This window comes from Sorex fumeus, unplaced genomic scaffold, assembly GCF_029834395.1.
Source record: "Sorex fumeus unplaced genomic scaffold, SorFum_2.1 ptg000093l, whole genome shotgun sequence".
Classification (NCBI taxonomy): domain Eukaryota; kingdom Metazoa; phylum Chordata; class Mammalia; order Eulipotyphla; family Soricidae; genus Sorex; species Sorex fumeus.
Genome location: NW_026606150.1, coordinates 6,898,828 through 6,912,044, shown reverse-complemented (window position 1 = coordinate 6,912,044; position 13,217 = coordinate 6,898,828).

Below are 13,217 nucleotides of genomic sequence, written 5' to 3'. Positions count from 1 at the left end.
CTGGATCGGGGAGTCTCTCCACCTTCGGGCCCTGTCCTAAGCTCAGCTGCGTGAAAGGCATGGCCAGGCTCGGGGTGTTCCCCCTTCCCATCCCAGGATGCTCGGAGAAGACCCCCAGTGGGCCCGAGGCAGCGCACGGCAGTCGGGGTACGGCTGCGCGCGTGCTTCCCCAAGCGCCACCAGGGGTCGCTCAGGAGCGCTGCCAGGTGTGGCCCCGCCCCTGCCCCCCAGGTATTTGGGGAGATGGTGCAATGCGCTGAGCACACGCTTTGTCTGGGTTCAATCCCTGGCACCACTGGTGACCCCAGTAACCTCCAAGAGAGATCCCTGGGGGGCTGGAGCAATAGCACAGCGAGTAGGGCATTTGCCTTGCACGCAGCCGACCTAGGTTCGGTTCCCAGCATCCCATATGGTCCCCCGAGCACCGCCAGGAGTAATTCCTGAGTGAATGAACCAGGAGTAACTCCTGTGCATCGCCGGGTGTGACCCAAAAAAAGAAAAAGAAAAAAAAATCCCTGGGCACCACCAGGTATAGTCCCCAAGGGGAAAAAAAAGCTGAAATGAAAACTTTCAGATTCTGATGGGATTTTTTTTTTTCTATGTATTTTTATTTGGGGTCATGGTTGGCGGTGCTCAGGGCTGACTCCTGGCTCTGCACTCAAGGACCACTCCTGGCGGGGCTCAGGGCACCCTTTGAGGTGCTGGGGATTGAACCCGGGTTGGCAGCACGCAAGGCCAGGCATTTCCTCACTATACTCTTGAGTGCCGTAGGAAAGACTCCCTGGGTATTGCCGGGTTTGACCTTAAAATAAAAATAATTTCTGGGGGCTGGAGTAATAGCACAGCGGGTAGGGCATTTGCCTTGCATGCGGCCAACCCGGGTTCGATTCCCAGCATCCCATATGGTCCCCTGAGCACCGCCAGGAGTAATTCCTGAGTGCAGAGCCAGGAGTAACCCCTGTGCATTGCCAGGTGTGACCCAAAAAGCAAAATAATAAAAAATAAATAAAAATAATTTCTAACTTTGGGGGTAACACATACCTTCCTGGTCGCTCCCCGCCAACTTTGTGACTGAGTCCGGTGGGCTATTAGCAATTCTCTCTGGCAAGCTCAGTTTTTCCCTTCTTGCAGGGAGCAGAGCCTGTTAGCAAGCTTCTCTGTCACACTGAGGATCCCCCGGGGGTGGGGGGGAAGTGTCTCCACAGACACCAGGGCTGGTGCAACAGGCGTTTGTGTTGACCTGCTTTTGAGCTGGGAAACCATCACGGGAAAATGGCCTGACCAGTGTCATCAGGAATCAAAGACCTCAAACTATGACAAAGACCTTCGGCCTGGCCAACGGCAGCCACCTTTGGTCACCTTCCAGTGAGCACTTGTAGACCCCAGAGCTGGGCCTGCCGGGGGTCCAGCAGGCGAAGGAGCCGTCTGCCCCTCTCGGGCTCCTGAGACTCAGAAACCAGTTACTGCATCGGGAGCTCAGCTTATATCAGCAACTTCAGCTTCTTCCCATCAAGAAAGAAAAAACACACCCCAACTTTGTCCCTTTTCATCCTGAACATATGCTCCCCAAGTTGCAACACTTTGCTTCTTTTGAATAGACCTCCTGATGTTTAACTGATGCCCCCTGAAGAATCTCATTGTAGGGGCCGGAGAGATGCACAGTGGTCAGGGCTCTTGCCTTATACGTGGCTGGCCCAGGTTCGATCCCTGGCAATCCGTATAGCCCTCTGAGCACCACCAGGAATAATTCCTGAGTGATAGCCAGGAGGAAGCCCTGAGCATCGCTGGGTGGTAGCAAAATAAATAAATAAATAAATAAATCACTTGATCACTTGACTTCCCGTTAATCATCGAGTTGCTCGAGCGGGTGCCAGTAACGTCTCCATTTGTCCCTGTCGCGTGCTAGTGTAGCCCAATGGTGTCTGTTTGTTCTAGGAACTAAATAAATAAATAAAAAAGACAACAAAAAAATTCTATTTTGCTAAGACAGCCAGAAACAGGAGCAGACAATGCAGAGACATGGGGAAGAGGTGACGAGGAGACACGAACACACAGTTGTGTGATCCTGGGGACCCTCTGGGAAGCTGGGAGGGCTCCCCACCCCGCAGCCATGCCGCTGTCCCTGTTCTTGGACTCCCCAACTTCTTTTCCCCTTGGAGCGCTTGTGTCTTGCTGCCGGCAGGAAGTGGAGGTGGTCTCCTAGTCATCTGGTTCTTTTCATGGGCCCTTTGAAATCCCAGCCCGGATTCGATCCCTGACATCCCACACGGTCCCCGAACACATCAGCAGGGGCAACTCCTAAGCACAGGGCCGGGAGTAACCCTGAGCATTGCCCCGGGTGTGACCCAAAAGTAAATAGATGAATGAATCGCACCCACTAATCCCATGGAAACATCTGGGTTGGAAATAGCCAGCTAGCAAAGGGAGCACCCACTGGCCAACATCCTCTCTGACCCCACCCAGGCCAGGGCGGGTGGGTGAGAGCGGCTGGGCTCACCCACGGGCACATGGCTTGAGAATTGAGGAAGTGAAAGGACAAAGAGCTGCCAGGCTGTGGCACTTGAGAGACAACCAGGAGGCCCAGCAGGGGCCGGGCACCAGCCGCAGACCAGGAGGACGACGCTGGACTCAGCATCAGAGCAGTGAGGCCGGCCAGTGGGAGGGCGGAGGACATTGCCCGAGGTCTGGACAGAGAATAAGGAGGTATGATCCGGAGCGACTTTCTTCCCACTCAAATACAGAGCTCTAACGTCATAAGCATCTGGATTTGTTTGTTTGTTTGGGGGCCACACCCGGCAATGTGCAGGGCTTACTCCTGACTCAGTGACCACACCTGGTGGCGCGTGGGGGACTCTGCAGTGTTGGGGATGACACCGGTGTCCTCCTGTGTACCAGGCAAGAACTCTGCCCCTGTACTACAGATCCAGTTTTTTTTTTTTTAGGTCATACCCGATCATGAACGATCGGTTTGAGGCCCTTCATGTTCCCGGAGCGAACAGATGCCATTGGGCTACACTAGCACGCGACAGGGACAAATGGAGACGTTACTGGCGCCCGCTCGAGCAAATCGCCGACTAACGGGAAGTTAAGTGATTAAGTGATTAAGGTCATACCCAGTGATGCACAGGGATTACTCCTGGCTCATGCACTCAAAATCACTCCTGGTGGTGCTTGGGGGACCATATGGGATGCTGAGAATCAAACCAGGGCGACCGTGTGCAAGGCAAACGCCCTACCTGCTGTGCTATCGCTCCAGCCCCTTTCAGCCCAGATTGAATAAAAATCACTCTGATCTGCAAGAGCTGGTGCAAACGCATTGGCACTGGGGACACTACTTGATGCTGTTGTCCTCACCCAGGTGTCTAGTATGGTCCTGCTCACATTCAACTTGTCACCAGGGGCTTTGGGAACTCTGCATCCGGAAGTCCAGTGCCCTCGTCCTGGGCTATAGTGGGTCACGTTCCACTTCGTGCTATGGGGTATGTGTGTGTGAGTGAGGCCACAGCCGTAGTTCATGCAAGACCTTGGCTGATGGCTGGCCAGTGTCCCGCTGTCCGGGGCTGTCACTGCCTGGCTAACTCTGTAGGAGTGTTTTATTTTATTTTTTATTTTAATCATTTATTTATTTATTGCTTTTTGGGTCACACCTGGCGATGCACAGGGGTTACTCCTGGCTCATGCACTCAGGAATTATTCCTGGCGGTGCTCGGTGGACCCTATGGGATGCTGGGAATCGAACCCACGTCAGCCGTGTGCAAGGCAAACGCCCTACCATCTCTGCTATCGCTCCAGCCCCCTGTGGAAACGTTTTAAAGAGAACGCCCGCACATCTTATGTTTCACCCCGTCTCCAGACAGCATCACCTTCTCCATGCTGGATTCATCTTTTTTAGTCACAGTGTGGACAAAAATCTACCACTAGGGGCTGGAGAGACGGTTCAGAGCGTGGGGCACTTGCCCTGTACATGACTGACCAGGGTCCTTCCCCAGAACCCCATGTGAGCCCTGCCAGGAGTGATCCAGGAGTGAGCACAGAGCCAGGAGTGATCTCTGAGCACAGCTGAAAACGGCGGCCCCAAACTTAAAATAAGAAAAACGCACCTGACAAAACTCTCAGCCTTGCGTGCACCTGACCCTAGTTTGATCCCTGGCACCACCTATGGTCCCCCCCAAGCACCTCGAGGGGTCACTCAAGGGGTGTGGCCACACATGCCCCCAGCCACGCACGCCCCCAATCACCTAGGGATGGTTTCTACACCGTACATTTGTGTGTGTTGAGTTGGGATTCGAACCAGAGCCCCCCACACACAAGGCAAGTGCTGTACCTCCTCTCTGGCCGCGGGGCTGCTTCTCAGAGCATCCTCTGTCACTTAGAAGTCTGTTCAGCTGTCCTGTCCACTTCCTACCCACTGGGCCCCTCAGACGCAGAGCACAGCCTCCTGAGCTTGACCTTGACCCAGAAGTTGGGTTTGGTTCCGAGACTCCACCCCACTGACCCACAGGTAGACTTGAAAGCTGACCTTTACACAGCTCTTTGCAACAATATTTTTAGGGCAAAAGACAGGCATTAGCGCCAAGTGTGGGAGAGTGAAGTCCACAGGTTGGACTATGGGGCGCCCTCCCGCAGCACATAAACACAGAAGAGGCTCTGGCACAGATGCCAAAGGACTGGAAAGCTCGAAGAGGAAACTCAAGACAAGACGCCGGGCATTGGGGCTGGGGCGCACGGCACATTTGCTCTTCCTGGAGGAGGAAGGAATATACACCCACCGGTGTGCTTCATGGGTGTCATAAGTCAGTTTCGAGGGGTACATGGGAACCAGTAAGTGGTGAGGCAGAGGTGTGGCCGACAATTATTTCTTGGCTTTTGGGGGGGGGGGGGTCACACCCAGCAGTGCTCAGGGCTTCCTCCTGGCTCTGTGCTCAGAGATCACTCCTGGCGGGGTCCGGGGACCATCTGCGATGCTGGGGGTTGGATCCGGGTCAAACACATGGAAGGCCAGCGGCCTCCCTTCTCTGGCCCCAGGTGAATGCTTTTTTTTTTTTGCTTTTTGGGTCACACTTGGCGATGCACAGGACTTACTCCTGGCAGTGCTCAGGGGACCCTATGGGATGCTGGGAATCGAACCTGGGTCGGCCGCGTGCAAGGCAAACACCCTACCCGCTGTGCTATTGCTCCAGCCCCCCCATGCTTTTTTTTTTAAATATACATATTGTAGAGATTTGGCCTTTGGATGATGGTAGTGATTTCATCCAACCGATGCCCAACCGGAAGGTGAAAAGGGGCTGAGAGAGAATACAGCGGAAGAGGGTCTAGCCTGGCGCGCAGCTGACGCCAGTTCGACATATGGTTCCCCAAGTACTGCCAGGAGTGAGCCTGAGCACAGCTGGGTGAGGCTCAAATACCATCCCCCACACACACACACATACATACATGTGCACGCTCACACACACACACGAGAAAATCAGCCCTCCTCACTGCAGAATACTCGTTCCCTCCCTCATGAGTGCTGGGGGCTCTGGACACTGCCCGTCTCTGCTTCATTTTTCGTACCTGTTGACCCACAAGAGGTGAGCCACATGGTGGGCACCAATAAACATGCCCGCGAAGAATGAATCAAGACATCCGACGGCGCCCGAATATTCCACATTATTTTGCAGTTGCAAAGGATAGAACATCAGAAGGGTATGAAGGAAGAGAATCTAAGGCCATGGAATTTCCTCAAACTACGGCGGGAGGGGGGACCGAGGGGGATGGAGAAAGAACTATAAATCTGATTTATGCCAAGGTCCCTGAAATACAACCAAGGATGGAGGGATGTGCGTCAGGTGTGATGTAACCGGTGACCCAGGCGCGCGCATCCAGCCAAGGAACAAAAGCGGGCGCTTCCGAGGGAGGGGGGGCGGCACGCGACCCGACCCCCCTGCGCGTCGCCGTTTATTCGCGGTGGGGGGTGCGGGGGTCAGGAAAAAATACAGCCGGGAACGCGCGGGTTCCACTCCCCTCCCCTCTGCGTCGTGAGCGCGCACAGGGCGCCGAGGGGGGCTCGCCGGGGGAGGGGCCTGGAGGACGCGGGTGAGAAATCAGGGGGTGCGGCCGGGGGGCCGGGGCGAGAGGACAGGCTCTTGGGGCCCCCCACGACGCCAGCGCCCCTCAGCGCCCCATCAAACGTGTCCTTTAGAGCCTTGGTGCCGGGTCTGCGCCACCAGCTCCAGCCCGGGCCGCGACGTCGGCGGAAAGCCCCGGGTGGCGCTGCACGGGGAGCCAGGGACGCGCAGGCCCGGGCGGGCTGGGGTGGGGGTGGGGGTGGGGGTGGGGGTCCCCGCTGGGCGCGGGGTTTGGGATGGGGGGGGGCGTTCCCCTGGGTGCGCGCATGCGGCGGCCGGCGTCCTGCGGGGCCGCGCTCCCCCCCGCCGCGCGCCCCGACTCCTCCCCGCGCGGCCCCGGCCGACCTTGACCGCCGCTGCAGTCCCGGGCACGCCTGCCCCGGGCCGGGTGAGCCAGCGGTCACCCCCGCCGTCCCTGCCCGGCCGCCGCGCCACTTGGTGCGTGAAAGTGGGAGGCGGCTCCGACCCCCAGCCCCTCCTTCCCGCTTGCTCCCACACCCGCCTCTGGGTGGGACCTGTAGCCCTGCGGGGTGTCCCGGACTACGCCCATCCCGTCGGGCCACCACACACACCCCGGGACCCTAGGGGCCCCCGTGCCCCCCACCCCGCTGGCATCCTGGGCACTTTCCCCTCCAGCTCTGCACCCGAGTGTCTCCAGCCTTCCTTCATCCCTCTCAAGTTTGGGCTGGTGGCCGAGCCCCGGGAGATGCCCACTGATGCCCACTGATCCGGAGGGGCCCGGGGAGACGCCTGGAATTCTAGAAAAAAGGCTGGAACTGGCTGGGTTAGAGCATCCCAGCCCTCCAGACTTGATCGGGTATTTGGAGGAAATCCGGGAAAACTTCTTGGAGTAGGTGGTGTCTGTAGTTAGTCAGGGACAGCGAAGGGGAGGATGTTCCAGGAGGGGAAGGAATCCCCCAGGGGCGCAGCTGGGGGTCCAGATCAGAGTGGGCTAAGCGGCAGCCTCTGTCAGGGCATGAGTGGATGAAAGTGGTGGCGGGTCTGTGGCAGAACGAATGACCTTCCTCATGCAGGAAGCTCCTGAAAGGCTCCTGGGAGGGCCAGTGCCCAGTGGGGACAGGGACAAGTTTCTTTCGAGGAAGAGAATGTGCTCGAAAACGTTCTGAGTCAGACTGTGGGCTGCACATTGAGTGTGAACCTCTGAATTGTGCGCTGGGAATGTGATTCCCGTGGCGAGCGTGAGTCATTGCTTGGAAGAGACTCACAGAGGGAAGAGGCTGGGCTGGGGGCCAGCAGGGGCTTCGGGCCGGGGCCCGTGTCCTGGGGCCTCATTCTGCAGCAGAGGAACATTTCCGGGCTGGGCGGCAGCTGAGTCGGGGTCTGTTGCCGCCTGGAGAATCTCCTCGGAGGCTTGGAGTGGGAGGCTGAAGCCCAGATGCTCCTGGCACCAGCCCCCCGTGAGGCAGTGCCCCAGCAGCAGGAGGCTGAGGATAGAGGTTCAGAGGGCGGGAGGGGGCAGGGGAGAGGGGGCAGGAGCTCAGCGCCCAGCCAGGCATCCAGCCCAGGCGGGGCTGATCCTTGGGGTGTGGAAGTAAGAGCACAGCTGTGGTATCCATGGCACCCAGCCGGGGTCGCCCAGGGCCAGCTTTCAGAAGCATTCTGTGTTCCACTCGTGGCTAGCTGTCATCTTGAAATTGAATAAACACCCTAATGATTTTTGCGGGGGGGGGGGGTCTCTGCATTTTCCTTTGCACAGGGCCTCACAGATGCCTTGAGTTGGTCGACCTGGAGCACAGAGGAAGCCTCCGAGCTTGAGTCAGAAGGTGCCCACAAGCGCCGCACGGAGAAGGAAAGACGGGACAAAGGGCCAGGGTTCCCTCCTGCAGGGGACTCTGAGGTCAGGGAGGCCCAAGCCAGAAAGGGCCAGATGGGAGCGAGAGGGGGGATCTAAGCCTCTAGGGTCATCAGCCCATCCATCCTCCCACCCACCTACCCAGCCCCCCTCTCAATACTTGTCCACTCATCATCCCTCCAGCACCCACAAGCCATCTAGCCCTTTATAACTTTTCATTTGTATGTCCACCCAGCCAACTCATCCATTCACCTCTCCATCCATCTACCATCCACCCCCATCCTCATCAACCATCCACCCGTCCATCCATCCATCCATCCACCTGCCCATCCATCCATCCACTCATCCACCAATCCACCATCCATTCATCCATCCACCATCCATCCATCCGCCTATCCACCCACCCATCCATCCACCATCCATCCATTCATCCATCAACCCACCCATCCATCCACCCATCCATCCATCCATCCACCATCCATCCATGCATCTGTCCATTCATCCATCTGTCCGCCCATCCACCCATCCATCCACCCATCCACCCCATCCACCCATCCATCCATCCATCCACCCATCCACCCCGTCCATCCATCCACCCATCCATCCATCCATCCATCCACCTGCCCATCCATCCATCCACTCATCCACCAATCCACCATCCATTCATCCATCCACCATCCATCCATCCGCCTATCCACCCACCCATCCATCTACCATCCATCCATTCATCCATCCACCCACCCATCCATCCACCCATCCATCCATCCATCCATCCATCCATCCATCTGTCCATTCATCCATCTGTCCGCCCATCCACCAATCCATCCATCCATCCACCCATCCACCCGTCCATCCATCCACCCATCCATCCATCCATCCATCCATCCATCCATCCATCCACCCGTCCATCCATCCATCCATCCATCCATCCACCCATCCATCCATCCATCCATCCATCCATCCATCCATCCATCCATCCATCTACCCATCCATCCATCCATCCATCCATCCACCCACCCACCTACCCATCCATCCATCCAGCCATCTACCCGCCCATCCATCCAACCACCCATCAACTACCCACCCATCTACCCAACCACCCACACATCAACCGTCCATCCATACATGCATCAACCATCCATCCATCCATCCATTCATTCATCCACTCACCCGTCAACCCATCTTCTGTCTACCACCCATCCCACATCCCCCTTCCCCCCACTCCCAGTCATTGCCCCCTCCCCATTCAGCTAAACACTCAAATAATATTTTTGAGATCTGATATATAACATTTCCTGTTTTCAACGTTCTCAGCCTTAGGAGTGTCGGGTGTGTTTCTCCTTCCTCCTCTTGCTCTCAGCACTACCCTCTCCCACTCCATTTTTTTCTCCCTGGATCTTATATTTCTGGGGTAGGGTGTATTCTCCTATCTCTCCCACGGGACATGGGCTCCTGGTTCGTGGTCAGAAGAGATAGCTCAATGGACTGGGCACGTTGAAGGCCAGTTTCCATCCCAGGGGCCACAATCTCCCTGTAACACTGTGGAGAGTGACCCCTGAACACAGATCCTGGAATAACCCGGGAAGAAGAAGACAGTCTGGGGGAATCCCAGCCCCAGCCAGGGAGCTCCAGTTCATCATGTCCGAGTGAACGGATGAAGTGTGGAGAAAACCCGGCCGCACCTCTCCAAAATCATGTGTACTCAAAGGACGGTGGTGGCTTCCTTACATGGAATCAGAAGATGAATACAAGGGGGCCGAAGTGATCATACAGCAGGGAGGGTGTTTGCCTTGCACACGGCCGACCCAGGTTTGATCCCCAGCCTCTCATATGGTCCCCCTGAGCACTGTCAGGAGGGATTCTGAGCACAGAGCCCGGAGTAAGCCCTGAACATCACCAAGTGTGGCCCCAAACCCAAAACTAACTAAAAATAGATATGAAACCAAAAATACATATAAGAAAATCCACGGAAGTTCTCCTTTTCCCTCGTAGCTATTTGCTGCTTTGCATAGAAGGGCCCGTGGCAGACACTCAGCTTGTAAGCACAAGGCTTAATCCTTGGCTTCCCCTCCCCAAATCTTCCAGTCACCCTCACTGCATAAATGTTGTGGCAGGTCCCAGGGCATTTCGGGCCTGCTCTGGGCTGCACTGTTGACCAGGGGACGGGACAACATGGCTAGACAGTCCTTTACCTCAATCCTATGATGTGGGTCATTTTTCTTACCCAGTGTGGTGCTCTGGAAAGGTCCTTTGCTTTTTGGGTCACACCCAGCGATGCACAGGGGTTACTCCTGGCTCTGCACTCAGGAATTACTCCTGGCAGTGCTCAGAGGACCATATGGGATGCTGGGAATTGAACCTGGGTCGGCCGCATGCAAGGCAAATGCCCTCCCCACTGTACTATCGCTCCAGACCCCTGGAAAGGGTCTTTGTTACTTTGGTTGCGGGTTTGGCTTGGCTTGGGGCCACACCCAGTGGTACTGAGGGCTTATCCTGGCTTTGTGCTCAGGAACCACTCCTGGTGGAACTTGAGGGAATCCTGTGGGTGCTGGATCAAACCTAGGTAGGGCACGTACCAGGCAAGAGCCTTACCCACTGCACCATCCCCGTGGCCCCTGGAAAGGGCTTCTGGAAGACCCTGACGGTATTGGCTTTGCACTGTCTCGGGGTGTGTGCGTCTTGCTGGCTTTGTAGCTGGTGGGAAGTGACATCTGAAGACCTTCCCAGATTGGGCTTTATTTGGTGAGTCACGAATTGGGCATCTCTAGTGACCAAGGGGGTGTACAAAATGGGAAAGTTTATACACAGAAAGCAGGTGAAACTGGGAGGCAGTTTAGCGCGAGAAAAGGGCGTTTCCAATAAGGTCTGCCCGTGGGGAGGGCGGCAGGGACCTGAGACTGGTTATTGTTACCTCTCTGGGGGGTTGACACTGTAGTGAAGTGATATATTGAATTTGGGCTTGGTACAAGCCACTGTATTTGGGGGCCTCTTACCATATTTCTATTCTTTAGGTGTTAGGGGTCAAATCCACTGCCACATGCATGCAAGGTACGGGCACTGTTGCTGAGCCTGACCCTGGGTTTCTCTCTCAGCACTGTCCCTGGGTTTTTCAAGGGTCAGTGAGTGGCCAGGCAATGCTCAGTGGCAGAGGCACAAGGCCCCAATTCCTCTCCCTGGTCCCACTGCGTGCTGAATTTTGTCACGGCGCTCTGTTTTTGGCGGATCGCCATCACACTGGCATCTCTGAGGACCCCAGTGGACCAGCACATGCCAGCACCACATCCAGGGGGTGACCCCACTGAGCCTCACAGACCATTCGGTGACCCCAGGCCTCCATTGAGGTGGCCACAGGGAAAAGAAGGGAAGGGGGAGAGGCATCAAAGGGTTAAAATGTTTGATCAAGGTATCTCCTGCTCGCCCTATGGGGAGACCCTGCGGTGGGCTTGCTGTTCATGCAAAGGGATAGCCTCTCCCGGAAGTGGAAATGCAAACCCCCAAATCTGAGCTTCCCTGCTCAGTCCTGGGGTGACCGCAGGGAGCCCTCGGGTGGGCCCATCTACGCCCCTAAGTCTTGCCTTTCGCTAATGCTCTTGTTCCTGTAGCTTGTGAATAAAGCCTCAGCTGGAAACTCATCTTGGGGCGCTGTACCCCCTGTCACAACGCAGCCCTGGGAACTTCTCTCTTTTTTGTGGGGAGGGTCACACCCGGCGATGCTCGGGGTTCCTCCTGGCTCTGAACTCAGGAATCACTCCTGGTGGACTTGGGGGGACCCTATGGGATGCCGGGGGTGGAAGCCGGGTCAGCCCCCGCCTGGCCACTTGTCACAGGCCATTCTGCTGGCCAGAGGGGAGGGGGCCCGACTGCGACGCTCCCTTCCACCCACACTGTGCCTTTGACCTGATTATCTAAGCAACTTGCAGGGGTGAGGGGTACGTGAGCTATACTCAGCTGAGCTTGGGGACTACTCCCAGCTGTGTCCCCGCATTGCTCCCCACTGGGCTTGGGGGACCACGTGGGACTGGGGGTGGCCGCAGGCCTCCATGGAATCAGAGGCTCGGCCCCTACTCATCTCTGCTCCCCACTTCAAGCCACTGAGAGAACATTGAAAATAGAGGACAGAGGGGCTGGAGAGCTAACACAGCGGGGAGGGCGTCTGCCTTGCATGCGGTCGACCCGGGTTCGATTCCCAGCATCCCATATGGTACCCTGAGCACCGCCAGGAGTAACTCCTGAGTGCAGAGCCAGGAGGAACCCCTGTACATCGCCAGGTGTGACCCAAAAAGCAAAAAAAAAAAAATAGAGGACAGAGACACAGATTAGCCATCACCTGACAATGTATAGGACGTCAGAGTTTCTCTTTCTGCCTCCGTATGTGTCTAAGCCTCACTGCGTCCCCTTCTCCCACCCCTCTTTCCTCTGGTCCCCACGTGGGTTCCCCCACCACTCCCCAATATCTGGGAGTCCTTTTGCAGTTTCCTGCCTGTCTCATTCTCTAGTCACTGTTCCTCAAATGTGTGAACGTGGGGAACTTTCATTCCCTCCATTCAGCTCACCCCAGGTTCTTTTTTGGGGGGGTCACACTCAGCAATGCTCAGGGCTTACTCCTGGCTCTGCACTCAGGAATCACTCCTGGCAGTGCTCAGGGGACCTTGAGGGGCACTGAGGATAGCACCAGGGTTGGCCACGTGCAAGGCCAGCGCCTTCTCTCCCGTGTGCTCTCCTGCCTTCAGTGCTCACTCAGGTCTGGACTCCCCTGACAGAGATGGGAGCCCCGACAGGCAGAGGCACCGGGATCTGAGGGGTCACAATGCCCACTTTGAAGCGCTTCCAGCCTTCCTCCCAAGCCAGAGAGCGCGCCTCTCTGTGAGGCTGCCACAGATTCAGGAGGATTTGCAGGGCACTGGGCTGTGTCTGATGAAAACTCACACTCGCTGTTGGCAAGGCAGATGGGCGGCAGGAGCGAGGCAGCTGGGTGGTAGGGGTGAGGTGGCTGGACTTCAGGGGTGTGGCGAGTGGGCTGCAGGAGTGAGGCGCAGAGGTGTGGTGGCAGGGCAGCTGGGGCGAGGTGGCTGGGCTGCAAGTGGGAGGGGACTGGGTTGCAGGGATGAGGCAGATGGCTGTAGGGGCGAGGCGGTTGGGCTGCAGGGGTGTGGCGGCTGAGCTGCAGAGATGAGGTGGCTGGGCAGCAGAAGCAAGGTGGCTGGGGTACAGGGGTGAGGTGGCTGGGCTGCAGGGATGAGGTGGCTGGGCAGCAGAGGCAAGGTGGCTGGGGTGTAGGGGTGTGGCAGCTGTGCAGC